This window comes from Patagioenas fasciata, chromosome W (genome assembly GCF_037038585.1).
Source record: "Patagioenas fasciata isolate bPatFas1 chromosome W, bPatFas1.hap1, whole genome shotgun sequence".
NCBI classification, from domain to species: domain Eukaryota; kingdom Metazoa; phylum Chordata; class Aves; order Columbiformes; family Columbidae; genus Patagioenas; species Patagioenas fasciata.
This window is the reverse complement of record NC_092559.1, coordinates 42,849,705-42,867,991: the sequence shown is the minus strand read 5'-3', so window position 1 is coordinate 42,867,991 and position 18,287 is coordinate 42,849,705.

The following is an 18,287-nucleotide window of genomic DNA, read 5'->3' as shown; positions in this document are numbered from 1 at the left end:
TCTTTTCGCAGATCTCTCAGCTCACCTGGAGAAAAGGACCGAGTGGTGGTCACTTCATCTCCTCCCTGTCCTGATGGTGCCCCTTGGGTTGATGTTGGCCCTGTGCCATCACCTGCTGCACGAGTAGTCTTTCTAGTGACTTTCTTAAAACCGGCAACTGATGCTGATATGGGTTCACCATCATTCGATTCATTTCCAGAGTCTGAATGTCTGTCACAGTGATTGCTGTGGTTACAGCAGCAACAGTGAGCAGTGTGTGAAGAAGGGGGGGCTGCCTTGTTAGCCTTTGAGGCTGGAGAGGTAATGTTATCTGCAGCAACCTTGGCAGAGGAGCTCTGTGTAGAAGCTGTAGCTTCAGCCTGTGAAGCTGCGATTGGGGGGGCAGTGGCTGCAGCAGCAGCTTTCACTGTTTTGCCTTTACTCGAGTGGCTCGGAGTGCTTTTTGCTAAAGCTTCCGAAGACGCATCGCAAATCCCAGGACTAAAAAGAGATGCAAACCTCCTATTGAACCTCATTTCTTTTAACAGAAGCACAAACTGACACACATTCAGCAAACCAGATAGCACCATCACAGTTCTATCAAAGCTCCAAGGATATTCAAAGTTGTGTAAAACATTTGCAAACTGTCTCAGTGAAAAGACAAAAGTATGGTTAGTCACCCTTTCTAAAGATTCGCTTGACCAGTTAGCAAACACATAGCCGTACTGCTGTTTAATCTCTCCCAGAGGCTTTTCAAGGTACAGCAGAAGCGAGTAGAAATTCATTAGCGACTGCAGTGTAATGAAATAAACCAGTGCCAAAACACACAATATCATCATGACCGCTGTCCAGTTTCTTGTTGTTATATAATGAATACTTCGATTCAGAAAGAAACACCAACACAGATAAGGAATCAGTGAGCACAATGTAGAAAATAACTGATACAACTTATGCCATAACATCTTTAAATCAATGTAATTCGCTTTGCCTTAATACCACTAAATAATATCCGAAGCAAACAGACGCGCGAGTATCACAACTCTATGAGTTGGCATCGTGCCAAGAAAATTGAAAGGTACATCAGAGCAGTAGAAAAGCTAAAAATCTCCAAATTTACCCTTTTCTCTTGCCCCACGTTGGGCGCCAATTATCTGTCAAGGGTTAAGATTGTGGGGTGACAACAAAAACCCTGGCAGGTGTATTGTTAACCTCCTCTCCTCCCCACGTCCCCCTTTTGCCCCTCCCTCTCCTCCCTTCCCACTCAGGACAGGCGATCGGGAGGGAAAGAAGGACAGAGAGAAGAGAGTTGGAAAAGTTAAAGATGTTTTACTAATGCTACTAATAAGAATAGAGAAAATAATACAAAATATACAAAACCAATCTTGTAAGTCTCAGCAACTGCAGAGCCAGCACCCAAAGTCCTGGATTAGACTCTGTAGCCAACCGGAGCTGGATTCAGTCTGTCACTAGGTCTCAGTTCGCAGGGACGACCAGCAAGGTCCTCTCCTAATGTCAGCCATGAGGAAAAAGGGAAAAGGGGGAAAAAGGGATGAGATCCTCGTGATCTCCCACTTTTATATGAAGTATTCACGTGAATGGAATGTTATACACCATTGGTCAGTCTCTCGGTCATCAGTTTTCTCGTTGCCCCTCTCGCGAGATGTCCATCCGTGCTTATCAATAAGTTTGCATTCCATTGCTAGGTTTAACCAAAACATGTGTTGGGTTCTCCAGGAAAATGCAGCTAACATGAAGGCTTTAGCTGACAGGTAAATTCACTAAAAGAGAAACTTGTTTTTAACAAAACCAGGACATTCCACCCCTTATAATATGACATTCACTGAATACTTAAACCTTATTAATACAATCTATCAATACAATCTAATTAATCACTACTACTATATATATATATATACACATATGTACATATATACACAGGAGTAATTAATCAGAGTGTTGCTTTATCCATGCGAGCCACGGAACCTGACACACCAATATGATGTTCACAGAGTTCGCTTTATTGTCGGACCGGGCTAGCTTTATAGCAAAGCTGCCCTGTCCACGCGCCTTACAACAACGTGATTGGTTGTAACTCGTGTTATACAATAACATGATAGGCTGCATGTACTGTCCACGCGCTCTGCACGCATGTGTCCGGCGATTGCTCACTCATTGTTACCTTCTAATGGTGCTCCTTTAGTCTCTTTTGTCTCTGGCTTCACCTCTCAGCCAGGCTGGCGACAACCCCATCCCCCTGGGGCGGGGGGGGCTCTGCCACTACATCTCCCCCTCTTTTATTTTATATTAACAATACGCCGTATCATGCTTTAAATACAGTGTGAAATACAGGGTAAGAACATTAAGGCTAATACAATTACAATTAACAAGAACAAACCTGTTTTCAATATTCCTTTTAACCAAACAAGGCATTCACCCCAAAAAACCCAATATCTTCTGTTATTTTCTTGTTCTGCAAATCTTCTATCTTTTTAACTTTTAAGTTCAAACAACACATACAATCAAACTCTTCATAACTGTGAACATGTCCAATAACAAAACATTAATTGCTGCTCTGTTTTACAAAGTGGTATTCTCAACATTGGCTACATTCGTTGCTTAAAGCGATAACATGTCTGAGGTTAAGGGTTGTCATCACTGCAATCGGTTTCTTCTCTGTTAGCTAGCCAAGGTCTCACCCACTTTGCTGGGATCCATGAATTTTTGTGGTTACCTGTAGAAACACAAGCATATCCCCTTCCCCAGGTTATTAGTGACATAGGACCTTCCCATTGTTGTGTTGTCGGATTAAACACACTAACCTTAGGCACATTTTCGGAAAAATCTTTGACATTTTTGATATGGTGCATAACAATTGGTTCCATTTCAGTTTCACTTTTAGGATTAAGCCAGTTCAGCACATACAATGCCTTCATCAATACCTCTTCTGGGCTCACACCAATTCCCCCTTGTTTTTTCAAAACAGACAAAAGATTTTTTAATGCACGGTGTGCACGCTCAATAATTGCTTGGCCAGTAGAATTATAAGGGATTCCAAACAGGTGCTGTACCTTCCACTGGGTGAGGAAGGCTGCAAGTCTGTCAGAGTGGTATGCAGGACCATTATCTGTTTTGATTTGTGTAGGGACACCCATGACAGCAAAAGCTTGTAGTAAATGACGTTTTACTGCCTTTGCATTTGCTGAGGTCAAGGCTGTAGCCCACAGCAGTCCTGAACAGGTATCTATGGAGACATGAATGTACTTTTGTCTGCCAAATGGTGCAAATTCAGTAATATCAGTTTGCCATAACTGACCTGGCTGCAAGCCCCGAGGATTTACTCCCTTTTGTTGGAGAGGGACTATGCGGGCACAATCAGGACAAGCTGCAATAATGGCTCGAGCTTGTTCCTTTGTAATTGTAAACTGCTTTCGGAGTGCTGCTGAGGATTGATGAAAGAATTCGTGAGCTTGTCTGGCTTGTTCAAAAGGGGATATATCTGCTACTGCCACAAGTTTGTCTATGGTGCTGTTTCCTTCTACTAGACCACCTGGTATGTTAGTATGGCTTTTTATATGCATGATAAATACTGGTGCTGTCCTATAATCTAATACGTTCCACAAATCTAACAATGCTTCAAACAACAAGGAATTGGAAACTCGCTGCAAAAGTGCTCTATGTATTCTTTGTACAATTCCCACAACATAAAGAGAATCTGTTACCAGATTAACTGGAGAGTTATGCCATTTTTGCAATGCTGCTAAGCATATTGAGGGCAGTTTCTTTTAAGATGTCCTGTCTGTCCGCAAGTAAAACATGCTAGGCCACAAGAAGGGCTTCGGCCTTTCATTGCAGGCTTAAGTGCTGCAGCCAAGGCTGCAGCGTGGGCTTGAGCATGTATTTTTGCTTTTTCTACCTCCTGTTGCATAATCAGTACCTGTGTGCGAGCTTCCACCATCTCTGCTAAAGAAGCAGTTTTTCCCAAACCGGCTAATATCTGTTGGCATTGGGTGTTTGCATTCATCATAGCCAAATCTTTCCCCACAGCAGCTTTTGCCTCTGGAGTCAAGTTAGGAGAGGCATCTATCACTTCTTTTAAACGATCCACAAATGTCATATATGGTTCCCCAGGATCCCACTCTATTGTAGAATAGGGTGGCACAGGGTTACCTCTATTTGGCAATTCTTTCACTGCCGCCAAGGCAAGCCCTTGCGTTTGCTGCAAAATCCTTGGATGAAGTGCTGCCTGAGTAGCACCATCCGCATATTGCCCACGACCCAGTAACTGGTCCATGCTAGCTAACCGCAACGGATCATCAGCTGGTAAACGAACATTTTCTAATACTGCCAATTCCACTTTCCCCTGCCACTTGTCCAAGAACAGCAAATACCCCGTTGGAGGAAGCAATAACTCCATCAACGCCCTAATATCTGTTTGAGTTAGTACTTGCTCCTTGAAAAATGAATTGATTAGCTGCATCACATGCTTATTATCCGTACCATATTGCATAACTGCACTTTGCAATTGCTTAACCGTTTTCCAATCAAAAGGCGACCACTGCCTTTGTCCTCTATTATCTATGTGCACTGGCACTGCTGTAATACTACCAGGTAACATGATCCCTTCAATAGTTGCATCTCTGATTACTCCTTGCCAACGTTGCCCTGCATTATAAGAATGATCTCGAGGAATATCTCTACCCTGATGCACAGGGGCAGCACCCAAATTATCATTATTATCACTGCTATACAATTCCCTTGTCTTTCCCTGTGGATCAGTAAGTCGGCGCATATTTGCAAACCGATCTGCTAACCCAGTCTCCAGCCCTTTTCCATATCGCGCTCTCAAATATTCATCTGCTTCTCTTACAGACCACATCCCATCTTCAACACATTGTCTAGCCCATTTTTGTATTCGCTCCCTTTTGATACGGAGCTCCTCCGGAGTGAGGTCTAATTCCACCCCCTCCCTTTCCTGTTTTCCCCGTTTTTCACATTCCCTGCCAATTGCCTCCAGCCCGTCCTTAATTGCATCTGACGCCTTTTTATATGCTATTAACCGCGAAGTTTTACTGTTACCGCCATCTAGTCGTTTCATAGCTTCTAGAACTTCTTGTATCTGGCTCTCCTGCCGTCTCAGTAAGTCCTTCAGGCTCTGCACGTGGCTCTCCTCCTGGAACTCAGGGCGATTCTGCGGTGCTCCGTCCTGGTGTTCCATCGGGTCCTCCGGCAAAGGCACGTCGGCTGGATTAACTTGTCCTGGCTTGTTGAAACTTGCCGGTTGCTGCCATTCGTTGTCGGAGCCAGGCAATGGCTCAACGGGCGCAGAGGGTATAATTTGCTCTCCGCCCCAGAACTCCAGATCTGATACGGGACATACCAGCGGTGTTGATTCTTCGGAGTTCTCGGAGGGTGGGCAGCTCGCGGCGGGCGGCTCCGAGGGGACGGCACACAGCTCCGGCTCCTCTGAGACTTCCTGCATTAGCTGCCTGACCTCCCGCCAGGGTCCGGCGAGATCGCAAGCCTCGCGGCTCCCCCTTGTAACCGCTTCCCATAGTTCGGTCCCTATGTCCTCCCATGTACTGGGAGAAAAAAATTCGTCCGTCGAACGAACACAGCCCTTACGCTGGGCGAATAGTAAAAGGCGCTCCACCGCGTCTTTTTCCAAAATTCTTCCTGTTCTTGCAGCCAGCTGCAGAATACTTCTCACTATTATTTTTTCTTCCACGGATGCCGTGTTTCCCATGCCACCTGCTTCTTCGTAGGCCTACTTTCCGCTATGATTGAGCGCTGGGCTGGTGTCGCCCCCAGGTGGCGTCCTCGCGTCTTCACTTCCGGCGATCTTGCTTCGATACGAAGTATCACGTCGGGGTCACCAAAGTGTTGCTTTATCCATGCGAGCCACGGAACCTGACACACCAATATGATGTTCACAGAGTTCGCTTTATTGTCGGACCGGGCTAGCTTTATAGCAAAGCTGCCCTGTCCACGCGCCTTACAACAACGTGATTGGTTGTAACTCGTGTTATACAATAACATGATAGGCTGCATGTACTGTCCACGCGCTCTGCACGCATGTGTCCGGCGATTGCTCACTCATTGTTACCTTCTAATGGTGCTCCTTTAGTCTCTTTTGTCTCTGGCTTCACCTCTCAGCCAGGCTGGCGACAACCCCATCCCCCTGGGGCGGGGGGGGCTCTGCCACTACATCAGTGGACCATCCTTTGAAAAATTCATTAAGTTCATTTTGTCACAACAGTCTCCCAGGGCAGGAAAAATGGTACAAGTGCATCTCATGACCACTGTTTGTGGGTTAAGGACACCAACTTCGAAGAAGGTGTCGGGCGCCACTTGAAGAAGCTAGCTCTAGTTTCATCACCATTGTCTTGATCTGAAAGACACTTATTAAACATTGTTAGTGCGGCAATTCACATCATACAGTTCAACATTGCATATTTTCACCTAAAATGATATCCCCTTGAGGTACACACTGAACTTCTCCATCCTTAAGCATCACCCACCAGGTGCTGCCAGGTCCCTGGGCAAAAACAATCCCACAAATAGGTTTGCCTTTGCCTGAGGCAGGAGTAACCCAGACTGCCTTTCCTAAGATATTTTTCATGTGTACTACAGGGACTTTATCTCCTTCTACAGTACGTAGAATTTCTGATTGGGCAGGCCCGGCTCGGTTGGTTGATCCCCTAGTGTTGACCAACCAAGTGGCTTTTGCTTAATGTGAATCCCAGTTTTTAAAGGTTCCACCACCAAGTGCCTTTAGTGCAGTTTTTAACAAACCATTGTACCTTTCAATTTTCCCAGAGGCTGGTGCATGATATGGAATATGATATACCCACTCAATACCATGTTCTTTGGCCCAATTGTCTATAATACTGTTTTTGAAATGAGTACCATTGTCTGATTCAATTCTTTCTGGCGTACCGTGCCGCCAAAGGACTTGCTTCTCAAGGCCCAAGATAGTATTTTGGGCTGTAGCATGAGGTACGGCATATGTTTCCAACCATCCAGTGGTTGCTTCCACCATTGTAAGTACATAACGCTTACCTTGACGTGTTTGTGGAAGTGTCATATAATCAATCTGCCAAGCTTCTCCATACTTATACTTTAACCATCGCCCCCCATACCATACAGGTTTTAACCGTTTTGCTTGTTTGATTTCGGCGCAAGTTTCACATTCATGAATAACCTGTGAAATAGTGTCCATAGTTAAATCCACCCCTCGATCACGAGCCCATTTGTATGTTGCATTTCTACCTTGATACCCTGAAGCATCATGGGCCCACCGAGCTAGGAAAAGTTCATCTTTATGTTGCCAGTCCAAGTCCACCTCAGATACTTTAATCTTAGCAGCTTGATCTGCTTGGTGGTTGTTTAGATGTTCCGCAGTGGCTCGACTTTTAGGCACATGAGCATCTACATGCCGAACTTTCACAGGCAGGCTCTCTAGCTGAGCAGCAATGTCTTGCCACAGTGTGGCAGCCCAAATGGGTTTACCTCTGCGCTGCCAGTTGCTTTTCTTCCATTGCTGTAGCCACCCCCATAAGGCATTTGCTGCCATCCATGAGTCAGTATAGAGATAAAGTATTGGCCACTTCTCTCATTCAGCAATGTCCAAAGCCAGCTGGATGGCTTTCACTTCTGCAAACTGACTGGATTCACCTTGTCCTTCAGTGGCTTCTGTAACTTGTCGTGTGGGATTCCACACAGCAACTTTCCATCTTCGATGTTTTCCTACAAGACGACAGGATCCATCTGTGAACAGTGCATACTGCTTATCAGTCTCTGAAAGCGTATTATATGGTGGTGCTTCTTCAGCACGTTTTACTTCCTCCTCATCTGGAGACATCCCAAAGTCTTTGCTTTCTGGCCATTCTGTAATCACTTCTAATATCCCTGGACGGTTCAGACTTCCAATTCGAGCTCGTTGTGTGATCAGTGCAATCCATTTACTCCATGTAACTTCGGTTGCATGATGTGGAGAGGGAACCGTCCCCTTGAACATCCAGCTCAGCACCGGCAGTCGAGGTGCCAGGAGGAGCTGTGCTTCAGTGCCGATCACTTCTGAAGCACCTCGAACTCCTTCATATGCGGCTAGTATCTCCTTTTCAGTTGGAGTATAGTTGGCCTCAGATCCTTTGTATCCTCGACTCCAAAAACCTAAGGGTCGACCTCGGGTTTCTCCTGGTGCTTTCTGCCAGAGGCTCCAGGTAAGTCCAGTATCTCCGGCTGCGGTGTAGAGCACATTTTTAACATCTAGTCCAGTTCGGACTGGTCCAAGGGCCACCGCATGAGTTATCTCACGCTTAATTTGTTCAAAGGCTTGTTGTTGTTCAGGGCCCCACTCAAATTGGTTCTTTTTACGAGTCACTCGATAGAGAGGGCTCACAATGTGGCTGTAGTCAGGAATATGCATTCTCCAAAAACCTACAACGCCCAAGAAAGTCTGTGTCTCCTTTTTATGAGTAGGTGGAGACATTGCTGCAATTTTGTTGATCACATCCATTGGGATCTGACGACGGCCATCTTGCCATTTTATTCCTAAAAACTGGATCTCTTGTGCAGGTCCCTTGACCTTGCTTCGTTTTATGGCAAAACCAGCATCCAAAAGAATATGAATTATTCTCTCACCTTTCTCGAAGACTTCTTTCGCTGTGTCGCCCCATACGATGATGTCATCAATATATTGCAAGTGTTCTGGAGCTTCACCTTGCTCCAGCGTGGTCTGGATCAGTCCATGGCAGATGGTAGGACTATGTTTCCACCCCTGGGGCAAGCGATTCCATGTATACTGGATGCCCCTCCAGGTGAAAGCAAACTGCGCCCTGCACTCTGCTGCTACAGGAATAGAGAAAAATGCATTAGCAATGTCAATTGTAGCATACCACTTGGCTGCCTTTGACACCAGTTCAAATTGCAGTTCTAGTATGTCAGGCACAGCAGCACTCAGTGGTGGTGTAACTTCATTCAGGCCACGATAGTCTTCAGTTAGTCTCCACTCATCACTAGACTTTCGCACTGGCCAGATTGGGCTGTTAAAAGGTGAGCGAGTCTTACTGATCACACCCTGGCTTTCCAATTGACGGATCAGCTTCTGGATAGGAATCAAAGAGTCTCGATTGGTGCGGTATTGCCAGCGATGCACCGTCGTGGTAGCAATTGGCACCTGCTGATCGTCAACCATCAGCAGTCCTACAACAGAAGGGTCATCTGAAAGACCAGGCAAATCAGACAGCTGTTCAATTTTCTCAGTGTCCACAGCTGCTATACCAAATGCCCACCTATACCCTTTTGGGTCCTTAAAATACCCTCTCCTGAGGTAGTCTATGCCAAGGATGCACGGAGCATCTGGACCAGTCACAATGGGATGCTTTTGCCAGTTTTTTCCAGTTAGGCTCATTTCAGCCTCTACAACAGTCAGCTCCTGGGATCCCCCAGTCACTCCAACAATATTGATGGATTGCGTTCCTTTAAAATTAGAAGGAATTATTGTGCACTGAGCACCAGTGTCCACTAAAGCTTTGTACTCCTGGGGTTGTGTTGTACCAGGCCATAGTATTTGTACAGTCCAATAAACTCTGTTATCCCTTTCCTCCACCTGGTTGGAGGCAGGGCACCTCTAATTCCTGTTTTGCACAGTCTCTGGGTGTGAATTAGAGGTTCCTTCAAGAGTATCAGAATCTCTTCTGCCCCTTTTGTAAACTGGAGCAGCCACCTTCCTAGGAGTTTTTCCTTTTATCTCACGTACTCGTTCTTGAAGTTCTGAGGTAGGCCTTCCATGCCACTTATTCATGTTTTCTCCCTGCTCATGTAGGAAGAACCACAGTGAACCTCTTTTTGTGGGCTGTCTCTGCCCTCTCTCTCGAGATTGGAAACCCCTTCTCCTAACAGCTGAAACATAGGTTTGTGCAGATCGTGAACGGTACGATTCTTCTCTGAGCTCTTTGATTTCTTGCAACAGCTTTTCAAACCGGTCATCAGATTTTTCACACAGTTTCTCCACAGAAGAGACACAAGCCCGTAGAGAACCAGCAAGGCTGTCCTCCAAGTACCGGAGCTGCTCAATCACTTCATTAATTTCTTGTACACCTCTAGCTGACCAGACCATTCCTGCCAATGACTTAGCATATGCAGGTGGTGCACTTTGTACAAATCTGCGCCACATAGATTTTGTACAATTGATTCTCTCTGGGTCTGTCCCCTCTTGGCTGTTTGGTCCTAGATAGATGATCTCTCACACAGCTAATTCTCTCAGGAACTGGATACCTCTCTCCATAGTATTCCATTTCCCTAACGTGGATATACAATCTTCCTTGTAGGGAAATCTGACTTTCATAGCTGCCAGGAGTCGGGTCCAGAGAGCAGCGGCATTAGACTCTCTTGAAATTGCCCTATCAATGGTGGAATCTTTTGACAGAGATCCCAGCTGCCTGGCTTCACCACCTTCTAATTCAATTGTTTCTGCCCCATTGTCCCAGCATCGCAGCAGCCAGGTTAAAATATTCTCGCCTTCACGACGACTAAAGTCTTTTCGCAGATCTCTCAGCTCACCTGGAGAAAAGGACCGAGTGGTGGTCACTTCATCTCCACCCTGTCCTGATGATGCCCCTTGGGTTGATGTTGGCCCTGTGCCATCACCTGCTGCATGGGTAGTCTTTCTAGTGACTTTCTTACAACCGGCAACTGATGCTGATATGGGTTCACCATCATTTGATTCATTTTCAGAGTCTGAATGACTGTCACAGTGATTGCTGTGGTTACAGCAGCAACAGTGAGCAGTGTGTGAAGACGGGGGGGGCTGCCTTGTTAGCCTTTGAGGCTAGAGAAGTAACGTTATCTGCAGCGACCTTGGCAGAGGAGCTCTGCGTAGGAGCTGTAGCTTCAGCCTGTGAAGCCGCAGTTGGGGGGGCAGTGGCTGCAGCAGCAGCAGCTTTGGCTGTTTTGCCTTTTCTCGAGCGGCTAGGAGTGCTTTTTGCTAAAGCTTCCGAAGACGCACCGCAAATCTCAAGACTAAGAAGAGACGCAAACCTCCTATTGAACCTCATTTCTCTTAACAGTAACACAAACTGACACACATTCAGCAAACCAGATAACACCATCACAGTTCTATCAAAGCTCCAAGGATATTCAAAGTTCTCTAAAACATTTGCAAACTGTCCTAGTGAAAACACAAAAGTATTGTTAGTCAGCCTTTCTAAAGATTCGCTTGACCAATTAGCAAATATAGAGCCATTCTGCTCTTTAATCTCTCCTGGAGGTTTTTCAAGGTAAAGCAGAAGCGAGTAGAAATTCATTAGCGGCTGCAGTATAATGAAATAAACCAATGCCAAACCACACAGAATCATCATGACCGCTGTCCAGTTTCTTGTTGTTGTATAATGAATACTTCGATTCAGAAAGAAACACCAACACAGATATGGGATCAGCGAGCACAATGTAGAAAATAACTGATACAACTTTTGCCATAACATTTTTAAATCAATGTAATTCACTTTGCCTTAATATCACTAAAAAATATCCAAAGCAAGCAGACGCACGAGTATCACAACTCTATGAGTTGGCACCGTGCCAAGAAAATTGAAAGGTACGTCAGAGCAGTAGAAAAGTCAAAAATCTTCAAATTTACCCCTTTCTCTTGCCCCACGTTGGGCGCCAATTATCTGTCGAGGGTTAAGATTGCGGGGTGACAATCAAACCCTGGCAGATGTATTGTTAACCTCTTCTCCCCCCCACTTCCCCCTTTTGTCCCTCCCTCTCCCCCCTTCCCACTCAGGACAGGCGATCGGGAGGGAAAGAAGGACAGAGAGAAGAGAGTTGGAAAAGTTAAAGATGTTTTACTAATGCTACTAATAAGAATAGAGAAAATAATACAAAATATACAAAACCAATCTTGTAAGTCTCAGCAACTGCAGAGCCAGCACCCAAAGTCCTGGATTAGACTCTGTAGCCAACCGGAGCTGGATTCAGTCTGTCACTAGGCCTCAGTTCGCAGGGACGACCAGCAAGGTCCTCTCCTAATGTCAGCCATGAGGAAAAAGGGAAAAGGGGGAAAAAGGGGCTGAGATCCTCGTGATCTCCCACTTTTATATGAAGTATTCACGTGAATGGAATGTTATACACCGTTGGTCAGTCTCTCGGTCATCAGTTTTCTCGTTGCCCCTCTCGTGAGATGTCCATCCATGCTTATCAATAAGTTTGCATTCCATTGCTAGGTTTAACCAAAACACGTGTTGGGTTCTCCAGGAAAATGCAGCTAACATGAAGGCTTTAGCTGACAGGCAAATTCACTAAAAGAGAAACTTGTTTTTAACAAAACCAGGACAGTTGGTTTGTTGGCTGCACTTTTCTGGCCAGAATAAAGTCTATTTTGGAACTTGTTGTCTGCCTAAAACTGTCTTTGGGGTACTGTCACGGTCCATTCAGTAATGGACTCATGATGGTTCGTTTACCTTGATCTCGAAGCGCAAAATTAGACAACCAAAATGCCAAGGGGTTTTAATTCAATCAAACAGTGTTACTTTATTATTTTGCCCATAAAGTGGCATGCGATAGAGAAAGAGAAAAAGGGAAAGAAAAAGGAAAGGGGGAAAGAGGGTTGGTTACCATCACGGGTCCAAAGGCATCCCTATGGTCCCAGGTCCCAAACAGCATCCTGCCAGTCCTCTGTCGTGATCCGTGATCCTTTGGTGGGGAGACCTCAACAATGTCCAGTCAGGAACCATCTTTTATGCTTCTTCACCCCCCCTCACTCCCATGGGTCGAGGCCAATCTCCGCCTTTGTTTTGCAATCCAGGCTTAACTGCACAGGCTCGAAGAATCTCCGCTTCACCTGCCAGAACCTGTCTGCGCCTTTGTGGTCTCACGTTCAGGGGTCTCTTTCTGGTCCTTTGGGTGACCTCAAGACCCTCGGCGAGCCTCTGCGCATGCTCTTCTTCATTGGTCTTAGTAACAGGGAGGAGGTGGGGGGGCAGGTTTGGCTGAAGCAGCAGGTGGAAATCCATCTTCTGGACAACAGCTATTGTCCCCAGATCGGAGAGACCTGTATAACACAGTTTTTTTCCTCAGGCCTCTCTCCAAGTCGTTGTCCATCTGTTCTTGATGGCAATGTTCAAGCAGATACTGTTCTTTGGACTGACTCCTGCACCACCCCATGGCTGAACATTATTATCAGGAGCTTGTGGCAGTAACACAATCCTCAAAGAGAGGTATAGAGGAAGAAAAGGAAAAGTGGTTTATATCCACGTGATCCGCTTTGTATCAATGGTTTTAGGGATGTCTACATTGGAGGGTACACTAAACAAATTATGTGCATTAAGTACAGATGTTAAATGTGTCAAACGCTTTACCAAATTCCAATTGAAAACATGCAATATGGCGGACAGAACAAAACCTATCAAAACTAATACTAAGAGAACAACTATGGAGTGACACAACTTGTTCAGGATGCCTGTAGCAGTAGGTGACCACCCAAAAAGCGTGTCCCACCACTTATGTTCAACATCTTTTTCTACTCAACACACGGTGAATTTCTTCAGCATTGTGGTGAACGGTTATCAAGGTTTTCTGTCCATTTACTTGAACTTCTTCCAAGATCTTGATCAAGTCGTGGTGTTGCAACAATTGCTTTACCAATGTGAGATTCATCCTGACAGGTGTAGGTAGTAATTTGTAAATCGGTGTATCATTAGATTGTATAAGTTGATGAGATATAACTGGTGCTAAATAAGAAAAATCACATCCAGTAATTTTAACAAAATTACAAACACAAAAATTTGAATGATTTCTAATATTTACCATCACTGTATCTACTAATATAGAGTTACAAGCAGTCCTCAAGCACACACAACCTTTGCCAATATACACTAATACAGTTTCTTGATTGTCAGGACGAATCTCAAAATGACAAAAATTCTGCTCAGTGTTCAGACAAATGTCTTGAGCACTGATTGTATTACTTTCACAGATGAATCCTTGCTGTTCTCGCACAATACAAGATTCTAAATTGACAGTTTGCCATTTTTCCTCTACTTTTTGGACCCATACTCTGTGTTCGAAAGGATAGAGTATAGTTCTGTTGTGGTTCAATCCTAATGCAATGATAGGGTAAATTATGTATATTGAAGCATTGTGTATGGTTAACACAAAGGTCGTGGCTGTGTTTGTGATGGGGTTATAAGTGAAGTTTACTAAAGTAAACTAAAGTAAAGTGGCTTCTCTTATGATTGAGGTGGCTACTGATTGCATCCACAGTTGTGCCTGAGTACAACTGAGAGCCAAAGAAAGGTTATTTTGGACCACACTAAGTGTGTCTTTTATATTTACTTCTGGTAGCCAATTTATTCATTAATATTTCTGAATCAATACCATTTAAGACTTCCAATCCTGTCCCCAACACACCAGTTAGGTCTTTAACTTAATCTTTACTATCCCACTCCCATTCAATTACTACAGTAGGTAAGTGAAAAGATGTAGAAAAGCATTAGCAGCTTATACTATTGGTCATTTTAAAAATTTAGGCCTTCAGATTCGATTAATGAATGATTTGTGTTATTCTCTGTTTCCCTCAGAGTTCTTCTGCAAAAAGGAAAACAAACAGGGCTCGTCTCCTTGAGGCAAGAATAATTAAAATGATACAATTATCCGGGGGTGCAGCTTGTGGTTTTGGAAAAGTTCCAAACCATTCTCACAATTGTTTCACAGTGTTTTCACCTGTAGCCCTGCCAAAAGCTTCAGTTTGGACCAATTCTGGGGTTATTCCCCCCCACCAGCACAAAATGTTTACCTCCTGTTTGCTTAAAGGGGCTAAAATAATCCACCTGCCAGATATCCCACAAACCTTTACCCTCCCTTAAATGTAGAGGGTTGTCTTCTAAAGGGTGCCTTTCAAGCTGTCTTCGACATTGTTTGCTGACCAGGGCTTCATGATACAAGCCTTTAGCTCCAGTGTGTTTGCATTTTACATGTAACCATTCTAACAAGCGTTCCCAGTCTTCTGAAATTTGGTCCTTTTGTACGGGGGCCAGTCTTGCTAACTCATCAGCTCAGTTATTCCATTTTCTGCGGATCCCCCATCTACCTGATGAGAAGCTACCCAGCCCACAGCTTGTATAGCTAGGTTTTTTAAAGTTCCTTCAGATATTGAGAAAATGTTACAATAGTGTTCAATCTGAGCATACCACTTTCATACTGAGGCTTCCTGGACCACCTCATCAGGGGTACGGGCCCCAGAAGTGACTGTTTTTATTATTTTAAATGAGCTTCTTAATACGATCGGCTGTTGTCATGCAATCTTCTCTACTTCTACTAGAGTCAGGCTAGCAACGAACAAACTTTTCTCCCAGGCACACTGGGAGTTAAAAAGAGAATGGGCATTTATTACCACTCTTTGTTCTCACATTTCTTGTATAACCGGTTTGATACCTTTCTTGGCACCCAGGGGAAGGGGGTATTGTTCTGTGGACTGTAAGGCACTGAGGACGCAAAAATGTCACTTCAAGGGAGAAACCCCACACCTTTTAGCATCTTCTTCCTTCAGAGCAGAAATCTGTGCACTGGCATCGATTAAAAAGGTTACAAGTGCATGCTTAGGACCCACTATAGCCGTGATCAATAAATCTCCCCTCTTTGTGTGTGTGAGCTGTTGGATATAAATCCATCCTCCATCCCCCTGCCCACTACTAGGGAATGGAGGTTCTAGTTTTCCTGTTTCTCGGAGAGACTCTGGAAGTCCCCTTATCAAGGGAGTTATCATGTCAGGATTCACTGGCAGCATCATTGGGGATTCATATTCGGGAATCAATTTTCTTTCATGTATCATTTGCAAGCAGGCTGCTTTGTGTACACTTTCTAGCAATTGATTGGGTGTGCCAGTGATTGCCAGGGGTTCTCCCCCAGTTAGGGATACGTGTCACACGTACTCCATTTCAGATTCTTTAGGGAGGTGACCACACTCTTTCTTTAGTTTGGTCAGCTCAGTGTCAGTGTAAGGTGTTTGCTTACTTGTAATGTGAGGGTCAGTATGCTCCTCATTGATTTGATTTATTTGTCGGATACTTTTCTCTTCTAGCTCCCACTCTCTCAGCACTCCTGTGTTTTTTAAATATTTTTTTTAATAAGCTATTTTCTTCCTTCTCTTTTTCTAATTGTTGTTCTAAACTGAAGGTAGTTTTTTGCAAAATCTGCACCAGATTTTCAAGGGATTCTATAATTTTGCTTTCATTACTACATCGTCTGAGATGATCTTCAATCGCTGCTACTAGGTTAGCTCCTAGGACAGCACAGACTATAGCTTTATCCTTATTTGATCTAAACTTAGACTTAGTCTATAAAGAAATCACTCGGTCTACTACACTCTGTAAATTAGCCCAATTATCATGAGCCCAGTCTTCTCCAGGTACGGAGGGTCAAGCCCCATACTCTGCTAAAAGTGTGTAGAACGAGTCTCGACTTCTCACATCTCGATTATTAGCCTTTTCAGTCATTCTTATTACGAAGGGGCAAAACCCACTATGGGAAGGCACAACTTAGTTACAAAAGCCACAGCAACTGCTGCATCACCCTTCTCTTTCCTGAGTGGTTGAAGGGGCCAAAAATCTGCTACGGGAAGGCTCAACTTAGTTATACTAACAAATAAGATTACCCCTTCACTCTCCCTAGCAGACAATTCTCATCAACATGAGAGCAACACCCCTTTTGCACTTTGAGATCTTCTGGTTTGATTCCAAGAGACAGAGCCCTCTACACTACCTGCACTCCTCTGTTTCCCAGAATCCTGTCCGTGATGCCAATTTAATGTCACGGTGCATTCGGTGATGGACTCATGATGGTGAGGCGCAGAAATGATCTTACAACCCTTAAGATTGTAAAGAAGGTATGTATTTACAGCGCTGGACACATGAGGGATAATTTCACCTAATACATGTGTAAAATTACAGTAGCTGTGAGCTTGGTTAAATGCAGTCAAGTGTTACATATTCATGAAAGTTTTAGGAATGCCTATACATATTCATAACCTGTCCCCGAGAAGGCAGCTCTTATTACAATGAGTTCCAGGAGACCATTTCCATAGTCTCCACCTCCGGTTCCTCCTAGTTGCACCTGCGCAGTGATCATGAACCCGGGTCCTCTTCTCTGTACACCGTCACCTTTGGTCCAGTGTGATGAGTTGGTTAGGACTCAGACTGCTGAGTTGGTTAAAACTGGCATATCCCCTGTCCTGTGCCCAAGTTTCTGTTATCTAGTTCACCCAAGGATGCACCAAGGATGCACCCAAGGATTACTATCTTTGCAAGGCGTCAGAGAACTCCTTTTTCTCATACAATAAGTTACACAAAGCTAAGCAAGGTTAGGCAATAGTGATGTGGGTTAAAGGGTTAGCTCTCTGTTAGTTCTTTAAGTCTTTAAGTGTTAGTTCTTTAAGTGTTAATTAGTTAATTGTTAATTCCCTGTATCAATGGTTCATTTACCTTGATCTCGAAGAGCAAAATTAAGGCCTGGACACATTCCTGTGTAGCCTCATCTAGGTGTTCCTGCTCCAGCAGGGGGATTGGACTAGATGATCTTTTGAGGTCCCTTCCAATCCCTAACATTCTGTGATTCTGTGAACTAATACTGTTCAAGTCTGAATGGCCACATCACATGTTGTGGGGGTTTGAGTGGATGCAGTAACTGATGTTGCAGTTGTAGTGGCTGCAGTATCCAAGTCAGGAACTGGAGTTGCTGCAGAGTCTGTTGAGGGGGGTGCAGTAGCTATTGTATCTGTTATAAGAACTGACGTAGTTGCAGAATCTGTCTAGGGGGGTACAGTAGCTGGCATGGGCATTTCAGTGGCTGAAGTGCTTGTAGCTTTAAGAGCGGCAATTCCTGTCACTAGCAAAGACTGACACACATTCCAGAGACTCTTCACTCAAATGTCCAGGGATATTCAAAATTCCCCAAAGCATCTATAATTTGCTCTAATGCCACAGGCAGAGAATAGTTAAATAGCTGTCCTAAAATATCACTCCTGAAACTGAGAAAACAAAAGGCACAGGTCTCTTTAATTTCTTCTGCTTCTACCAAAGAATTCCAAAAATGCATACTCCTGAAGTATGATAACAATTAATAGAAATACATCATTGGCTTAATTAGGATTAAATAAATCACTTCTACACAACCCATGAACAAAACTTTTATAACAACTTTATTCTGACTTCCAGAGATGACATTCCACACAAAAATATTAACAATAAGAATTAATCCCAAAAAAGACATTATTAAATCCAACCAAATTTGCAACAGCATCCTTTAAACAAAAC